The sequence below is a fragment of the Phyllostomus hastatus genome, unplaced genomic scaffold, assembly GCF_019186645.2.
Source record: "Phyllostomus hastatus isolate PE091 unplaced genomic scaffold, TTU_PhHast_1.1 phas_contig_948, whole genome shotgun sequence".
NCBI lineage: Eukaryota > Metazoa > Chordata > Mammalia > Chiroptera > Phyllostomidae > Phyllostomus > Phyllostomus hastatus.
The window spans coordinates 6353068-6371590 of NW_025333993.1; the positions used below are offsets into that span (position 1 = coordinate 6353068).

At 45.3% G+C, this 18523-nt stretch overlaps 1 protein-coding gene across 3 annotated transcripts in view; it reads right to left on the reverse strand.

Annotated features, from left to right (window-relative positions):
* The window catches only part of DYRK1A (dual specificity tyrosine phosphorylation regulated kinase 1A), a 135572-nt gene extending 126284 nt beyond the window's left edge, over positions 1-9288 (reverse strand). The window contains exon 1 of one of the 3 annotated variants that reach the window (XM_045852472.1): positions 8493-9288. The gene's annotated coding sequence lies outside the window, so the exon portion shown is untranslated. The remainder of the gene's footprint in view (positions 1-8492) is intronic. The other 2 variants (XM_045852470.1, XM_045852471.1) reach the window with 2 other exon arrangements.
* Positions 9289-18523: the final 9235 nt, after the last annotated feature.

Genomic DNA, 18523 nt, shown 5'->3' on the forward strand with positions numbered 1-18523 from the left:
TTTAAACTCACTCAAATTAAAGAAATAAATAACCAAACAACTAAGTATCATTACTCGCCTATTAAACTGACAAAGATTTAAAACTTTGAAAATACCACTGCTGGAGAGATCTGGGGAACTGTGCACACTCAGGGTGGATAAAGCACACACTGATGCTTTTTTTTTTCTTTGTTCTAATCTATTTCAGGGAGAGAGGAGGGAGGGAAGGAAGGGAGAAGAAAGGGACAGAGCAACATCGATTTGTTGTTCCACTTACTTATGCCTTCACAGGTTGATTCTTTTATGGGCTCTGAGCAGGGATCGAACCTGCAACTTCGTGTACTGAGATGATGCTCTAACCAACTGAGCTACCCGGCCAGGGTTTGGTGCTACTTTTTGGAAGACAATTTGGCAGTACATATTCAAATGTGCATATACGTAGTAAAAGAGCAAATTCACCTTACAAATGGATATCGCATAACTAATGCTAATGGACCAGCTATATATACAAGGACGTACACTGCAGCACTACTTAAAATAGCAAAAGTATGAAAACGATGTAAGTTCTCTTTATCAGAGACTGACTAAACTATAGTACATTCACAACATGGAATATTTCCCAATCATTGAAATAACAGGTACATGAGAATATTTCTAAGATAGATCAAGAAACTGAAGTTGCAAAACTGTGTTCAGCATGATCCCATTTGTTTTTGACTTCAAGTGCACGGACACTGTGCAAGTACACACACACACACATTTCCCACAATGTCTATGTGTATGACATGTTTAATATGTATAACTGTAGATATATGTATGCATAAGACTTTTCTGGTAGGAAAAACTGAACAGCTATTAATTACCTACAGAGCATACGGGGAGGGGCAATTTTTGACACCATTCTATATGCCTTGATCTTTTTTTTAAACCATGAGTATGTATGACTAGTTTAAAAATTATAATTCCCTAGGTGATCAGAGCAATACTTTATATGTTTGATATGCTGTAAGACTGCTCAAACAGGAGCCCTAAACAGATGGTAAAACACTAATAAAAAAAGGAAACTCTTTCTACTCTAGTAGATACACAATAAAGCCAGTGGGCCCTCAGCAAAATTAACCAGTTCCATTAGCAACACTCTAGGTGACGCGAGACCAGCAAGCGCCAGTCTAACGCTGCCAACCCCTGGCCACCAAGCTTCCAGCACCCTCCCAAGATTACAGCACAGCCGACACTTCTCAAACCCGCCCTTCACTTTCCTTGGCAAGGACGCATGTGCCCTACTCTCCCGCCCCTTCCAAAATAGCTTTCTCATTAGTGCAGGTGCTAATCTCCGATTTTTAAAAATGACAGCCAGCTAATTGATTAAAACAAAGTTTTTTAACCTGATAACAGATAAAAGACATTCCTCTGGGAGTGTTTCCATTTTCAATTATGGAATCCAACTCTTACCTTAACCTAAAAAAATAAATTCAACAGAGAGAATTGCAAGCAAACCAGATGCAAAAGAAAGTAATAATTTGGGTACAAGACCTACCTTTGTTCCTTCTAATCATGCTGAGGAAAAACTCCCTATCACCTACCCCAGTGACTTTCAACCAGTGTGTCTCGAGAATTTTTAAACACGCAATACCTGACTATTTGGTCGGGGCACTGACCTCTTTTCCCTTAGACTGTCAAAAATATGACAACAGTCAATGCACAACAGCCATCCAATGTGACTGAATCAAAACCATACCTATTTTTTGTCAGATTGGCAAAAAATACATTTTTGGTGTGCCGCAGAATTGGAATAGTTTGTGTGAACCACGAGATGAAAAAGGATGAAAATCACTGATCTACCCTGTAGATGCACTCACTACCCTGCCGACCACAGCATCAACACTAACAACACCCTACTTAAAACCTCAACTTCCCACCTGTAAACACTCAATTGACAAACTTGAACTGTTTTTCTAAAAGGCTTGCAAGTGAGCCAACCAATGAGCTCACACACCAAAAAGCAACATATCTAAGAATGACAGGTATCCCTATAAAACCCCAGTGCAGTTGGTTGTCAGTCCTCTGTCCCTTTTTTTGCAAAAAGGACACAGAACCAGGAGTCAGGAAAGCATGTAGTAGTACCAGACCTGCTTATTCTGAGGCGCTGGTTAGTAATTCAGTTACTCTGTATCCATTTCCCTCTCTAAGAGAGATGAACTACATCCATGTTTCTCAAAATGTTTCTACAGTATCAGGATTAATTGCGTGAAGCCCTTTTACGAAAGCAGGTTCCAGAGGAGGGAAGCCCACTTGGACAAATCCTCCAGAAGACTATTTGGAAGCCATTAGTTTCTCAGGTCTCCACCAGATCTAAAAGTGCTCTACAAAGTTCAAAGGAATCCTACATTCCTACTTTTTTTTTTCAGACCCACAGATTTTAAAGAGGAAGATATTAGGCAGTTAATGCAACATCACTGCTACCAATCACCTTTGCAACTTCAGCGACTGGAACATTTACTGCCATCCGCTGAGGGTATCAGCAGGAACACACACAGTGTAGTTGAGACTATTAAAATGAAAACCCAAAAGCTTGGATTCCAGGTAATGTTTACATACAGTACAGTCACAGCAATCAAGAATGGTATTTCTATCAGAAAATACTGCTAGTAAAATGTGCTATTAGACTCAAAATTTCTTCACTACTAACAGTTTTGCTACATTTTTTCTAATCTGACTATATATGTATAAACTACATATGCTGAATAATGATGAGGTACTGGAACTTGCACACCATAGTTTAAAATATTGATGACCAAATGTAAAAAAAAATAATAATAATTAGTGCAGTAAGTTGTCTTCTCAAAAGTTTATTTCTGCAAGTTTCTCCCCAAACATCTGAAAGTATGACAGGCAATTTCTCATAATCTCCCATTCTCCTCTTCTTCAATAGAAACAGATTTTCAGCTAGACAACTACCAAAAACCACATATCCCAGCCTCCTTTGCAGCTAAATGTGGCCACCTGACTAAGTTCTGACCAACAGGGGTAAACAAAAGTATAAACCAGTGTAAACATCCACATTTGTCTTTAAAGGGAGGGCATGCACCTTCCCAAGACCCTGTTCCTGGACTGTGGGTGTGCTGGGGAGCCATGTCATGCTACACAGAAAGAGACATCTCTTCAAGATGGGAAAGAAGTAAGACGGCAGAAACCAAGGTCCCTACACCTTGGAACCACATCAGCCTTGGACTGCTTACACTTACCTAAGAAATCAACCTCTTGTTTAAGTCGCTGTATTCAAAACATAAACCCAATCTCGTGTTCTAACCAATGCATACAGAAAGTTTAAATTTGTAATAAATATTAAATTATAGCTACTTGCCAACTCAATAAAGCTGAAAATAACTATCGATTCTTGGGCGACTCCACTACTGAAACTATTGCTACTGTATCAGCTTGTATTAATATGGCATTTTACACTTTTGCAAAGCACCTCATTACAGTATCTCATTTCACAGTCTTGAAATCCTGGGCAGGGCAGCTGGTGCTATGCACATTTGGCATGTAGGATACTGAAGCCAAAGAAGCTCCTTTGTCCAAGATTGCACAACTAAGCAGAGGTAGTCCGACAGGACTCAGCAGACAGGTTCCTCATTCCGTCATTCTGTGTGCACGCCTTTTTATATACCCGCGCTGCATGCCAGGCACCAGTTACAGGCGCGCTCAAGAAAGCATTACTCCTGTCCAGATGCACCTCTCAATCTAACGGAGTAAGGGAATGAATGCCGTACAGCTCTCTGCGGTAAGGGCTGTGAAAAGAGCAGACTCCTGTAAGAACACCTGGCCGAGAACAGACTTGGAGTGTGGGGAAGGCCTTTCCAAAGTAGTAGCCATTTATGCTGAGACCATAAGGATGAGTATGAATGAAGAGGAAGGGTGGGAAAGGGGGAGAAGAAGGCTATTAAGAAATTTATGTACAGTATGAACCCTCACAAGAACATTAAGGTAAGTACCGGTGACCTCATTTTACCGCTGAAGATGCTGCGTGAACTCACTGTGTTAAAGGCCACACTGCCAGTGAGTGGCAGGTCCTGTTGAGATTCCAGACCTGCCTGACTGGAGCCTCTGCCAGGTGCCATCTCCAAGGCCAGTTCTCTCCTCTTCCCACAGCACCTCGCTACCTCAACCACTATCAACACCTACTTGTCAAGCAGATTTTAAGCAGATGTCCCAATTTCATGTTTTTACCCAAACACATGTGTTAAGTGCCAACCTTAACCACAGACATCCGTAAAGCAAACAAAATCAATCCTTGTCATTGGGTATTTTATATATGTATGTATGTATGTATGTATACACACATATATATGCTGTGTACACCTATAAACATACCTACACACACACATTTAGAAAAATTAGGGGGGTACTTAATGAACAGGGATGTTATCTGAAATAGAGGTGATGCTGAAAGTCAGTTTCATTCCATGTTAAACCAGCTCACTAATCCCCCCACACACAAAATCAATCTAAACAAGCATTTCAATCCTAGGGAGATAAAACTCAAAACAATGCATCAATTCAAAAGATGCATTTTAAGCTATTATGCACTATGCATTATGCACGTATGTGCACATGTCCCTCAAACAAAAATATACATGTAACTTGTCAAAACTTTAACGGTGATACAAACTTTTAAAACTCATCTTCTAGAAGAGAGGGCACATAGCTCTGGTAGGAGAATCAATTGCCAAGAAGCCAGAATGGTTCTGTATTAGCAAAAAGTACACCTACAAGGAACCACATCGTTTTAGATGTTTGTTCAATGTACTGTTGTTATCGCCAACAAAGAATCTTAACTCCTTATACAACTCTAGAAGTAGGATCTCAAAGCAAATGCATCACTATTAAAAAAACATGTAGCTGGTTTATACAAATCAGCATTTCCAGAATTTTTGTTTTCATATACCAAAAAGTGAAAGTAAGACTGCCTGTAGCCTTTAGGTTAGGAAACAAGACTTGTCTTTATTTACCTAATATGAACCTTAATTGTTTCAGTTATGTGAAGTCAACATTTCACATTCACATAACCAATGCTAAACTTTACAGGTCTAGCTTAACATGACAACATTGACATAGGCAAGACTTCAAAAGATTTCTTCATTTAGGGGCAAATGAAAAGGAATTTTAGGAGCTTTAAATAACTTGATTATTTTTCCAAGTAATTAAACACAAACTTTAACCACCCGAAACTGTTAGTCCAAAATTATGCAAGCCTTGGACTATGAATCACCCAATTTTCTCTAGCCATCAGAACACTGCCCAGCCGTCAAAATAACCCACGGTAGTAAGTCTCTTCAGCAGCACAGCCACCGCCTGGGAGGCGCTCTTCTGCGAGTGCCACAGCTCACTCTGACAGGGCAAGCTGCAGTGGGTGTCACGTTTCAGGTGACCATGTTTGCTAGTTTCAAGCAGTATCTTGACTTCTAAAAAGAAAATATACACGAGTTTCTGGAGGTAAAACCACCAGAGTCCTCAACACAAATTCTTAGCTCACAGTTTCAATTACTGATAAGGAATATAACAAGTTAAAAGTCTCACTAAAAATTGGGGAGAAAAGAAACAAGATTTTCATGAAGAGTCTTCCTGGGAGTTTTTGGGTTTGCTGGGTTTAGATGGTAAAGGATTTTTCTTGGGGGATAAGGGAAATGGCTGGGGGTGTGTGTGTGTACGCGCGCGCACAGAAAATGTGCAAGCTCTTTGAAACAGACAAGAGTTATTGCTGAATCAAAGTTGACACATACTTTAGCACAAATATCAACTCACAAATGAAGCCCCCTGTTCAATAGACACCTGCCAGCAATAAACACACATGTGAAAACATCCTGGGAAGACTAGATTTCTAAGCTATTTCTTATTTTTTTAATTGTTTCCAAGTAGTACTCAAAATTCAATACAAACCACTCTTTTCTTTCTTTGTATAGTTTCAGAACAAAATGCATGCCCAAGGTCATTCTGTATCATGTGTTATAACAAGTTATCTTGAATTTTGCTTCTGCAGATAAACATTCATACCACTATAAAAACCTATATAAATTCTTTAAATACTAGTTGCTACACTTACCACTCCCCACCCCCACTACTTTAAATCATGAACACAATAACTCTCTCTAAATAAACTAAAGGACAACATTCTAGATAGAGGAAAAAAATTCTAACCAAGGGTCTTTTTTACTACCCACCTTCCCCAAACAGGACAGTGCATTCAAATGGAATGTTTTCATTTATTTTGAATGTTAGTGCCTCTAAAAGACTAAACTAAGTTTTTAAAAGTCATTATTAAGTTCTTTGGCCCCAACACACAGTAATTTTGTGTTTGTTAAGTTTCTAACAGGTCCCAACTAAATGTCTTTAAAGTCCGTTTAAGAAACGATCTTAGACCTAAATTGCAAATCCCTAACGATTAAAAACTCAAAACTGTATCACTTAGTCCATCTCCCACTCATAGCAATAATGATGCTTCATTCAAATCTATTCCTTCAAACCCAAAATCTTTTTTAGATTTCAAATAAGAAAGTGTGCCTTCACTTTATAGACACAGGGGTGGCCCTATCTAGGCTTATGTCTCTTATGAACTTTATGTTCTCCTGTTTTAGAACAGAACTTGGTGTAGACACGGACAAGAGTCCCTAACTTCCTGGCAAGGGTTGAAGTCTAAATTTGAAAAGCCACCAAAAGCACCACTGCTATAGCAAGGCAAATCCTCCAAAAGCACTGGGGTATTTTAAATCAAAGTCCTATGTATCTTAAAAATCTTAACTATCACCAAGTAAACTTTTTTCCCAAGAATCTACAATCTCTTTCAAACTATCTTCTTCAGATTAAAATCAGCATCTGAAATTTTAATTCATCTCAAATTTAGAGTCTATCTGAAAATATTCTCTTAATGTAACTAACCAATTAAAACGAGAAATTTAACAAAAGCTAAAGAAAATTCCTCTGAATTATTAAACACCCCAAAATCGAAGTTTTAAATATATCCATTCTTAAGCACTGTATATGAAAAGTATAAGGGGGTTACAGGAAAAAAATCTTATGTATTCAAAGATTTTAAAAAATGATTAAACATAACTTCACACAAAACTTTCTTATGACTCAACAATACTTAATGCCTATAATTAAAACTAAGTGTGAAGAACAGAACGCACCAAAGAATGTTTTTTAATTCCATTCAAAAAATAGTCTACGTGGTTTTCTGGGTGGGCGGGGGGACCGGTCCGTTTCATTGGGAGGGCCTCAACCACAAAGTCAAGTCCACTACACACGTGGACACGACCTCCAGGTTAGAACCCTGAGTCATTACACACGGATCGCCTCAAATGTGCCAAGAATGTCTCACACTGAACTCTAAGCTAGTGACTAGGAGCCTGGGCAGCCTGACTCGACAGCTGGCTCCCAGAGTTCCTGCTGCGTGACCTTGGATGAGCCCCGGCTCAGTTTCCTCATCTGTGAAATGGGTAACCGTTTGCACCGCAGGTAAGCCAGCACATATATGTCAAGCCCCGAGAAGAGTACGTGGCACTTTTCGTCCCAATCATTAAACCGGTGTGAAACGTGTTTTAAGGTGTATTTTTCTGATAACTTGATAAATTAAGTGGAATTCAAGAACCACGAAGTGCTGCACCTAGATTACAGGATCCACATAATCTACGTTTGAAAGAAAAGCACAGTCAAGTAGTCGGAGTCACTAATTTTGCCATTTTTAACCATTTCAGGCTAGGGAGGGACCTTTCGCTAAGTGTTAAGATATTCGGCAGTTTCCGTGCATCTAAGCGAGAGCAGGCCGGGGTCTGTCTGTAAATAGACTTGTGAAGTTCTGCTGCAATACCCAGGTATCAATTATAATTCACTCAAATTCTCCGCCACCAGCTCCTCCCGGCTGCCAGGCGGGTCACCGCTCCATCCCGAGTGGCCGGGAGAGCGTGCACTCCCCGCACAACTTCGGGGCGCGCCGGCCGCCCTCGCCCCGGAACACACGCCGGAGGGCCGCGGAGGGACCGAGCTCGCGACCTTCCCCGGCGCGTCGCCCAGCAGCCAGCCCCATTTTCTTAACCCGTGCATTGTCCTTGCGGAGAACCCCGGCGGTTCCCACACTGGAGGGGGCCGAGAGGAGGGACGAGGGAGGAGCTGGGGGAAGAGGATGAGGAGGAAGAGGAGGAGGAGGAAGACAACCTCCTCCCCTTAGCTCGGGCGACCAGTGAAGGTCTGGCGCTTTCTCCGGCCCCTAAGGCCCCGGCTCCCGGGAGGCCGCGGCCCCCGCTCCCACCCTCTGCAACTTTCCCTCCGCTCGCACCCGCCTCTCCTCCGGGACCCGGCCAGTCGGCTCCCTCCCCGGCGGCCAGCCCCGAGCCGCGGCGCCTCCTCCTAAAATGGCAGGTCCCTCCCTCCACCCGGCCGGCCTCGGCACGGGCCCGGCTGCAGGCCGCGGGGGGAGCCGGGCGCCGGGCGGGGCCGCGGCCGGGCCGGACACTCACCAGGACGATGGCGGGGCGCTCGCGCCGCTCCCTCCGGTGAGTCTCAGCCTCAGGCTCCCGCCGCTGCGCTCCCGCCGCGGCCTCCGCAGCCAGCGCCGCCCGGTCGCCTCTCTCCGCCCCCGGCGCTCCCGGCTCCGCGGCCGATCCGCAGCCTTCTCAGTCTCTGTCCGGCTGGCAGTTCCAGCGGCGCCCGGGGCCGGGGAGGCGACAGCCCCCTCCCCGGCAAATACCGCAGTCCCCGGACCCCGGCTCCCGGCGGCGGGGCCGCGCGGCCCGGCCCGCGCTGAGGGCGCGGTGGCGAGGCCGGCCGCCGATGCGCGGCCGCTCCGGCAGCTTCTTCCCGAGGAAGATTTTGTAAATCTCACAAAATGGCGCGCGCTCCAAACCTGCGCAGCCAGAAGCGCCGGGCCGGGCGGTGGCGGCGGCGGTGGTGGCGGCGGCAGCTCCGCCAGGAGAGCCCGAACCGCCCGCCCCCGAGTGCCCGCACAGACAGACAGACACTCACACGCACGCACACTCGCCCGCGCACACGCTCACTCACACACACTCTCACACTCACACCGGGCCCGCCCGCTCGCCGGCGGCAGCAGCGGCACCAACAGCAGCAGCAGGAACAGCAGCAGCAGCAGAAGCGGCGGCGGCGGCGGCGGCGCCCGCACCCCCCGCTCGGGGTGTCCGCTCCCTGAGCCCGACCTGAGCCGCGATCAGCAGCAGCGACGGCAGCAGTCTCCCCGGATCCCCCCGCCGCTCTTGCCGCCGCCACCCCCGCCTCACTCCAATGGGGCTTTTTATTATTATTCGGGCGGGAAGCGAAAGGGTTTAAAAAAAAACCAACCAACAAAATGGCGACGGACCGACCCGGTCGCTATAGCAACTGTCAATCAAAACGCAAAACCCCGGCTGACGTGCTGACGTCCTCCTCCCGCCCCACGGCCCAAGCCGGTGGGCGGGGCCTGTTGCTCGGGCAACGGCAGATTCCGTTCCCTCCTTTACCTCTCCCCCTCCGTCCCCAACCAACCACCCAACCCCCCTCAGGTCACGTGAAGGATAAATTCGGAGCTCGGCCCGCTACGAGTGTCAGAGGAGGGCGCGTGATTCGCTCGGGGGAGGGGAGAGAAGGGGGACGGCTGGGCAGAGGGAGGGAAGGGGAAGGGTAGAGAAAGGGGGGGGCGAGGCGGCGGCCGGGCCTGTACGCGAGAGCCCGCCGCCTCCCCGGCAGGCTGGCCGCACCCCGCGCCCGCGCCGACTGCGGCCTGGGGAGCGCGCGCGCGGCCTCTGCGCGTCCGCCCCCAGAGCCCCACGCTTCCGCGTCGTGCGCCCGCAGCCCCGCCCGCGCGCGGGGGGAGGGGGCCGGACTCTGCGTCCGCGCGGAGACCCGGGAAGCCCACCCGTGCGCGTTCGGGCCGGGGGTTCTCACCTTCATCCCCAGGGAACGCGCCGGCCGCGGGACGGCATCCTGGGTGCGCACGTCGGCGCGTTTCAACTGTTCTTGGAAGGGCTGGCGTGCTCCCCTCGCCGGAAAATGCCCACGGAGGCCGCGGCGGGGGTGGGGAAGAGGCCGCCTCCGCGTTTCAGACATCTCAGGAATTCCGGACGCTTCGCCGGAATCCGGGATGCCCCTGCGGCTGACACCTTGATTAAATCATGGCACTCGTTTTGTGTAGCAACCAATGCCTATGTTCAGAAATTATGGACGGAGCCATCATAAAAACTTTTTTAGGCTGTGCACACTCTCCCAGGCTTTCCACCTATTCAAACCCCTACCCATTTTTCTGGGCTAAGCCTTGTATCGGAATGCCCCTTAAATTAATCCTGGAGCTGTTACTGTGTCCTTGCCGCTCAACACCTTGTTTTTTTCTTTTTCATGAACCATCTGTTTCCAGATTCTGAGTTCGCTCACAATTCTTTATTAGTAATCTAGCTTTCATTTATTTTTGTTCTATCCCTTCTTTCTGCATGAACGTTGCTAGGTGTGCTCCCCAGGCATTAAAATCTAGCTATACTAGTACTGGCTACTTTGTAATCAGACAGCCACTGGCTAAAAACTATTTTGTACCAAACCTAATAAAATGGCACTTAAATGTTACATTAATCATATAAATATCATTTCATACCAACTCACTAATTTATTGATTTCTAAGCTTGATTTTGCCATCGTACGGTAGTGTTCGTACCAATTTTTCTTAAGCTAAACTTCACAAATACAGTAGCCAATAGATACAATCTTACAGGTGTAAAGGAAAACAACCCCAGAAAAAAATACTGGTCTCTATCCTATGTGACTCAAGGAAAGATACTTGCTTTAATAAATGGTTTCTAACAAACGTTTACCTCTTTCAGTAGTGAAAACATTGAAACACTAAGGCAACCATTCAAATTAACACAGGCCCTGAAAGAAATCAAACTAAACCTAGAATTACACAAAAAGTAGTCTAGCAAATAGCTTACTATAATGACTGATTCTTCCTGTTACCAAGTTTCCATGACAGCCCTGGCAGGGCAGCCTAGTCTGTTAAGAGCATCATCTGGATATGCCAGGGTTGCCGGTTCGATCTCCCACATACAAGAATCACCCAACAAATGCTTAAGTAAGTGGAATGACCAATCAATCCCTCTCTCTCCCTGTCTCTCTAAAATCAGTATGTAACAATTTTTTTAAAGACTTGCCATGACTCTCAAAAGTTCTTCTGGATTGCTGACTTTTTCAAAATTGTCCCGCTAATGTATTTAAAGTCCACATTCAACTGGACTGTTTTTGAAGGAAATGGCTAAGAGTGTTCCTGTTTAGGTGCGAGATGGCTACCTTAATTCCTCCCAAACTCACACTTCCACCTATACAATGCCTTCCTCCTGTTTCCGGCTCCCTGCTCCTCTCCCCCGCCCCATTCAATGGTCTTACTTCCGTGGGAACGCTTGGACATTGCAATCTTTAACACTAAGTTAAATTTGAGTCAAATTCTTATTGCTGAAAATGAAGGAAATTTGCATAATTAGTCATAGGTAGCCTGGAAAGAGTATGAGACTATCTCAAGAAATGTGCCCCGGTCTTCAGTCACATCAATCTAGAAGATTGTAAGGGTGAGGCAAAATCTTGAGCTATAATCATGCAGTAATAGGAGGCACTGCTGGTCTTCATATCTAGAAGGTTTCACCCTTCCCTCTTCACCACACCCCACCTACCCCACTCTCCCCGCAGTGTGACAGCCTTACTCCGTATTGATCAATGAACTGTCACTTCACGTCCAGGTTGGAATGCTGTAAAATACTTTTACATAGGCTTTGCCTAAAGGGTAACCCGTAAATTACTCTGTCCCCAAACAAGTGAACAGTATGTAAGTAGGAAGAACTCTGATACTGATGCCAGTTTAGTGTTGACCAAGTTCAACGACTAAATTCTTGCTTTCATCGGAGAATCTCCTCATCACATGCACTGACCCCCAGCTCACCAATAACAGCAGCCTTGCCCTGACCAGTGTGGCTTAGCTGGTTGGGTGTCGTCCCGCAAAATGAAAGGTCGCTGGTTCGATCCCTGGTTGGGGCACATGCCTGGGTTTAGGGCTCAGTCCCAGGTCAGGGCGTATTTAAGAAGCAACAGAAGGATATGTTTCTCTCACATCGATGTTTCCTTCCCTCTCTCCCTCCTTTCCTCTCTCTCTAAAAATAAGTAAAATCTAAAATAATAATAGTAACAGCTTACACTTGTCCGGTACATTCTAGAGTAGCTCTAATCCTCACAGCAACATTACATCCTCATTATACAGAGGAGAAAACAAGTCCTGAGTGAGTACCTCTCTCCATATTACACCACCAGTAAGTGCTAAAGCCAAGATGAATACCCAGGCATGATTGCAAAGCCCATTTCCACCACACTAAGATGATCCAAGATTATCTGGAGATCAGGTCATTCCAGAAGTCATTAAGATGTCATTAGAGTGAGCCCTGATCCAATACGACTGGCGTCCTTATAAAAAAGGGAAACTTAGACAGAGGCAGACGTACACACAGGGAAGAAGATGTGAAAAAGGAAGAATGCCACCTAGAATCCAAAGAATGCCTGAGTCCAGCAGACGCTGGGAGAGAGGGTGGAACAGATTCACCCTCACGGTCATTAGAGGGAACCAACATCCTCGGCACCTTGATCTTGGACTTCTAGACTCCAAAGCTGTGAGACAATACATTTGTGTGGTTTAAGCCACCTGTTTTGTGCTACTTTGTTAGGGCAGCCCTAGCAAAGTAATACACAGATCCAGGCCAAGATGGTGGGGTTTTTGCTTGCTTCCGCATCTGTTAATGCCCACCCTTAGTGGTGCACTGTACCAAGCCCAAAAGTTCAGGAGTTGAACCCCGCTGGGAGTTATAACCCAAACATCCCCAGGACAAAAAAAAAAAACAACAACTAACCAACAGGAAAACGAACCAGGTGGAAAGGCGGACAATTTATAATTTGTTACGGGACAGAGGCATGGCCAGGATCCGACACCCCTGATCTTCTTACAGACTTCTGAGTGAAGCTCCTTGATTGTTCCCCTTTGCAGAAGATTGCTTTTTGTTCTGATTTTAAAAGTAATTTATATATATATCAAACAGATTAAAACAGAATAAATCAAAACAAGAGAGGGGCCTTATTTAAACTGACAATGACAGTATGCGATGAATCAAGAAGCGAATGCTCAGTTCTCAGCATCTGAAGTCAAAAACCAAAACCATGAAAAGTCATTAGAAACAGTTTTACAATATGGAAAAACAAAGCACCAGCCAGCCAGAGATAAGCCTTGACAGTATCTTCGTATCAGCATCTGTCCCCCCAGACTTTATCTCAGAGGCAGGTGAACTCACACGCACATGCAACGCACATAAACATGTACATTTTATGCCTTCTTTAACTTACAATTATGAACTCATTTTCGTGTTAACTGAACTTCAGATCATTATTTTTATAGCTTCAAGTATTCCATCAGTTGAATGGGCCATAATTCACATAACTGCTCCTCTATTTTTAAAGGAAGTTCTCTTCACTTTTGTTACTATAAATAAAGTGGCACAAACATTGCACGTATACATTTTGTGTGCCTGTCCAGTCATTTCCTGAGGATAAGAGCATAACTCCTTAAAGAGCTTTGATTCATGTTGCCAAAATATCCCTCAGAAATGATTTCACCAGTTTGCACCCTAAAAGTAGTATGTGAGAAAGGCTTTTTTCCACACTCTTGTTTGAATTTGCATGTCTTTGCCCATTTAATGTCATATATATATGCGCTATTTGTGCCCTGCCTGTATATATCCCGTGCTCATTTGGGGGAGGAGGGAAGAGGTGTCATCTTTTCATTGATTTCTTTTTAAAAAAAAATTTACTGCAAAAAAAAGGAAAAGAAGAAGAAAACTGGAGGGTATTGTTTTTAGGCTCCTGTATGATGTAAACACCACACAGCCGTGGCTGCAAATTACCTGCGGTCGTCTCCGCCCCAGCCATCCCCCAGGCACATCTAGTCCGGACTTCCCTGCTCAGCCTCGCTGCCCACCCCTCCCCAACCCCACTTACCTGGACCAAATGCTGTGCCGCCATTCTCCTAGCACCCTAAGGTTGTTTTATGACAAGATGTGGTTCCAATGGTGCCATTTTTAAAAAGGAGGACTGTATTCATTACTTTCCTACCATGGAGAGTGTTTACCAATTTTATTTTACGAATTGTTAACATTTTCTTTTTTGTGACATCAAGAGAAAGGTTAAATAGAAAGTGTAAAATTGCTAGGTAACAGTGTATAATTCACACTGTTTTGGAATATCTTGCAACAGTATTTTGCAACATGAAGACTTGGAAAGAAATGCACTCTAATATATTGATTCATACATATATTGTAGCTTTCTTATATGTGCTACCTAAGTGAGCACCATGTATTGTAGCTTTCTTGAAATGAACAGGTTTAGGGAAAATGTCCTAATGAAACTGTGAAAAACAATTAAGTACCTGGAATTTAAAATTAGGTGGGAGGCACAGAAATCTACAAAGGTCACTCACTTCAATGCTTCATTAGCTCAACAGTTCTTGAGAGTTTGGGCTTATTTTCTTGGCTTTTTAATGTAGGTATGTAGTAGACATTCTTGCAGTATCGATATGCACACTTACTGCTGTCTTTAACATATTTCCTATTTTACTCCAATTCAATTCCAAAGATACTTACGTGGTCATGGCAGTGATATTACTTTATTATATTGTATTTGCACACCTATTTCTCAAGCATAAGTGCTTTTAGGGCAAGGATCCTATACGTTCATCCTTGTATCACTAGCACTGTATCTGGCATACCGTAAATACTATTTTGTGTTGTATTTTTTAAATGAATGATGAGCTCCTGCTATTTTCTTCCAGTTTTCCTCCATCATGAAGGGGTTTCTCTTAGCAATCATAAGACCTCAGGGAAAGCTGACCAGTGATTGTACAGAACCTGGAAATGTTCTCTTCTGATCTTTAAATGCATGGAATTTCTCGAACACCGGAGGACAGATTGTTGCAATCTGCTAGCAAAGCTGAAAGACACATTCCACCGAAGAGATACAGGAATGCTGGCGATTACCAGGTAGCTAGTCAGTTCTATCACAGCAGTGTTCTCGAGCCAGAGTTCGTGCTCAGTCCGCAGCTCACTCCAGGCACCTCCAGTCTGAGAAACCACAGATTTGGGCATTCCCTTTACACAGAGGTTTAGGCAGGACCTCTGCATGGGCAAGTTGATGAATATCTACAGTAGCGTCAACTGATGGTTGTTGGCACAACTTCAGCGCCAACAGGAATCCCCAGTTGGGGTAGAATGAAGAAGGAAATTTTACTCAGGGCAGAATGGTGCAATGGTGATACAGCCCAACTATGAAAACAACACGGCTACAGAGCAGCTCAACTGTGACACAGTCGGGCTGTGAAAACCTCACAGCTATGAAGCAGCCCCCCAGCCAGGTCGCTCTCCAGCTAGCCAGCCCTGCTCCTCCCTGGTCTGCCCTGGCTTGCGCTGGCAGCCTCCTCTCTGCGCTGATGATACACCTTCTGAGCCTCAGCTCACCCAAGAGAAACACACCCTCCTGTTTTACTGGAAAGAAAAAGTGCACCCTCAGAACTACAGGGCAGCTGGTTTATATAGACAGAAGTCCCTGCCTCTGATCTCTGATTGGTCTGACTGCACGCAAATGAGGATTTCAAATCCTCATAGTTTGATTGGTCTAAGAGGTACTGTCCTGATTGGTCAGAAATTAGCTGCTCTTATTGGTCAGTGAAGATGTTGATTGGTCAGGGAGGGGAGAAAGAGAAAGAGAGAGAGAGATGCTCAGCTCCAATTGGAAAGAAAAACTTCAGTCCTGTTGATGGAAACAGGATTCCAGGAGCTCCTCTCCCCCGGCAGCTGGGTCACGTGGCAGGTGGGCAGCTCAGTGCAGGCCTCCCCCTGAAGTGCAGTTTGCAAGTAGAAATGACTGCTAGGCTCTGTTTGTTGCTGTTTGGTTTCGTTGTTTGTTTGTTTGAATTTGAGCCCAGTTAGCCACAGCCCTTCTTAGCAGGTATCTTTTTTCTCAGGGTTCACAGTCCCAAATGCGAAAGTAACAGTAGCCTTCTACCTGCATGCACTGTTAGCAGCTTACGAGCAGGGGCCGCAAAGTTTTTTTTTTATGAAGGACAGCAAGCGTGTCTCTGCAGTCCCAGGTCTAAATGAACTTACAGATTTTTAAAAGCAAAAATTGGCTGGGGCTACGAGGCATTGGATGAAGGTGGCCAAAAGGACAAACTGCCAGTTACAAGGTAAGGACACAGGAGGGATGTAAGGTACAATGTGGTGACTGTAGTAAACACTGCAGTCTAACACGTGTAGGGTGGGGCAAAAGCGAGCTTACAGTCGTGAGAACGTGAAAAGGAGTTTATTCTCGTGTTATTATGTATTCATTATTGTATATTTTCCACATGAACAACTATAAACCTACCTACTTTTTCCTTGCCTTCTAGGGAAGTTATTAGGAGAGTAGTAAATCGTAAAGGTTCTTAATACAAGGGAAAAAATGCATTTTATTATTTTTTGTATCTTTATGAAGTCATAGACACTAACGAAACTTATTGTGGTCGTCATTTCACAATATATGTAAGCCAAATCATTATGTTGTACACCTTACACTTACACAGTGTTGCATGTCAAATCTCAACGGACCTGGAAAAAATAAATAAAAGCAAAAAATTATTTACCATGTTACCTTTTAAAATCTAGAACATAAAGAGTATAAAGAATAAGACAGCCCTGGCTGGCATAGCTCAGTGGATTGAGCAAGGGCTTGCGAACCAAAGTGTCGCAGGTTCGATTCCCAGTCAGGGTACATGCCTGGGTTGCAGGCCGTAACCCCCAGCAACCGCACACTGATGTTTCTCTCTCTCTCTCTCTCTCTCTCTCTCTCCCTCCCTCTATCTATCTCCCTCCCTTCCCTCTCTAAAAATAAATAAATAAAATCTTTTTAAAAAAAAGAGTATAAAGAACAAGACAAAAAGAGTCACCACTCTCATCGCCCAGATAATCACTGTTTATTTTTCAGACAGAAACAATTCAAGTGCGTGGCTTGAGAGTATAACAGAACAGAAAAGAAGAACAGACTTGAAAGCCACTCCCGACCTCCCTGTCTCCTTTCCCTCACCCCCTCGAGGCTGCAGGGGGTCTTTTTCAAATTCAGGGTCCCATCATTGCCTGCTGACAACCTAGAGGACTCCTCACTGCTTTGGGGATGACGTTCCTACCTGGTCGTTTGTCCCCAGAGCCCTTCAGGGCTGGACCCCTCAAGCCTTCTGCACTGGGGCGTCCCCAGTTGAGGTCCCCAGAACACACGACTGACTGGTTCTTCCCAGGCTGCTGTTTGCTCACAGGCGAGGCCTCACTCCTTCCTCAAGGATCTACCTCCCTGCATCTTCATTGCAGATTCCCTCTCCCATCTGCCAGGAGACAAGGAAGCTCTTCACAGGCAGAGACCTTACTCACTGGCTTTCCCACCCCCCTAGTGCTTGGCATAGACTGGGTACCAGATGAACGTTTTTGAAAGAACAGAGCCAGCAAGACCCAGCTCCAGTAGGCAAGCAACAAAACCAGGAAATGGTTAAAAGCAAGAGGACTACACTTCACAGGAATGAAAGGGGGTGGCCATCTGCTTCCGGCCTTCCTCTCCCTGCCACAGTGGGTGCAGGCTTCCTGAAGATTGGGGGGATCCTGGCCTGCAGGTTGCAAACCGGCAGGAAGGGCTGCGGGTGGCTTCAGTGGAGCATTGAATGCAGGCGCCTTTGTGGGGGAGGGGGTCACCTTCGAAGGCCCCTCTGACTGCTCTAGAGAGAGAAGCCTGGTGGAGAGGAGCCCCCAGGAGTGAAGCAGGAGGCTGGTCGCCTGCAGATGGTGCTAGGCCCCCCTTAGCCAGAAGGAGACCTTGGTATTTCCTTCTAGATTGTCTAGCCCAAAAGGTCTAGGCTAAAGGCAGGGATTCAGGGTGGCTGTTGGAAACAGGAATTAATTCCTAAGCAGTGTGCTTTGCAGCTAGACAGGTAGAGTGGAGGGTCAAAATGTAACAGGGTGCAGCCAAGAGGGGGTCCCCAAATAGGGATTTATAATGGGGTCCAGAATTCAAGGTGTCCAGGAAATATATATATTTAGGATATAGATATATATAGATATATAGCTATATAGATATATATAGATATATAGCTATATAGATATATGATGCCCTCACCCCCACAAGTCTGAGCTGGAAGGGACACATGCAGCAGGGCCACTAAGAACTGTGTTGTACAGCAACAGCTTTGCAACTAACCACTGGCATGGTCATTTAACAACATATCTACAATCTGTAACTGGTTTCATAGATATGTTAAACAGCTGTAGCCATGCCTTGAGCCAGGGGGATGGGAGTGACTTCAACCCAGGATGTAACTGGGAGGCAACTCCCCCTGGTTACAGTGCCTGCGTGAGAGCTTGGAGAAGATTGGCTCCATGCCATGGGCCCACACCTGCCCGGACTGACTATGGCAGCCCAG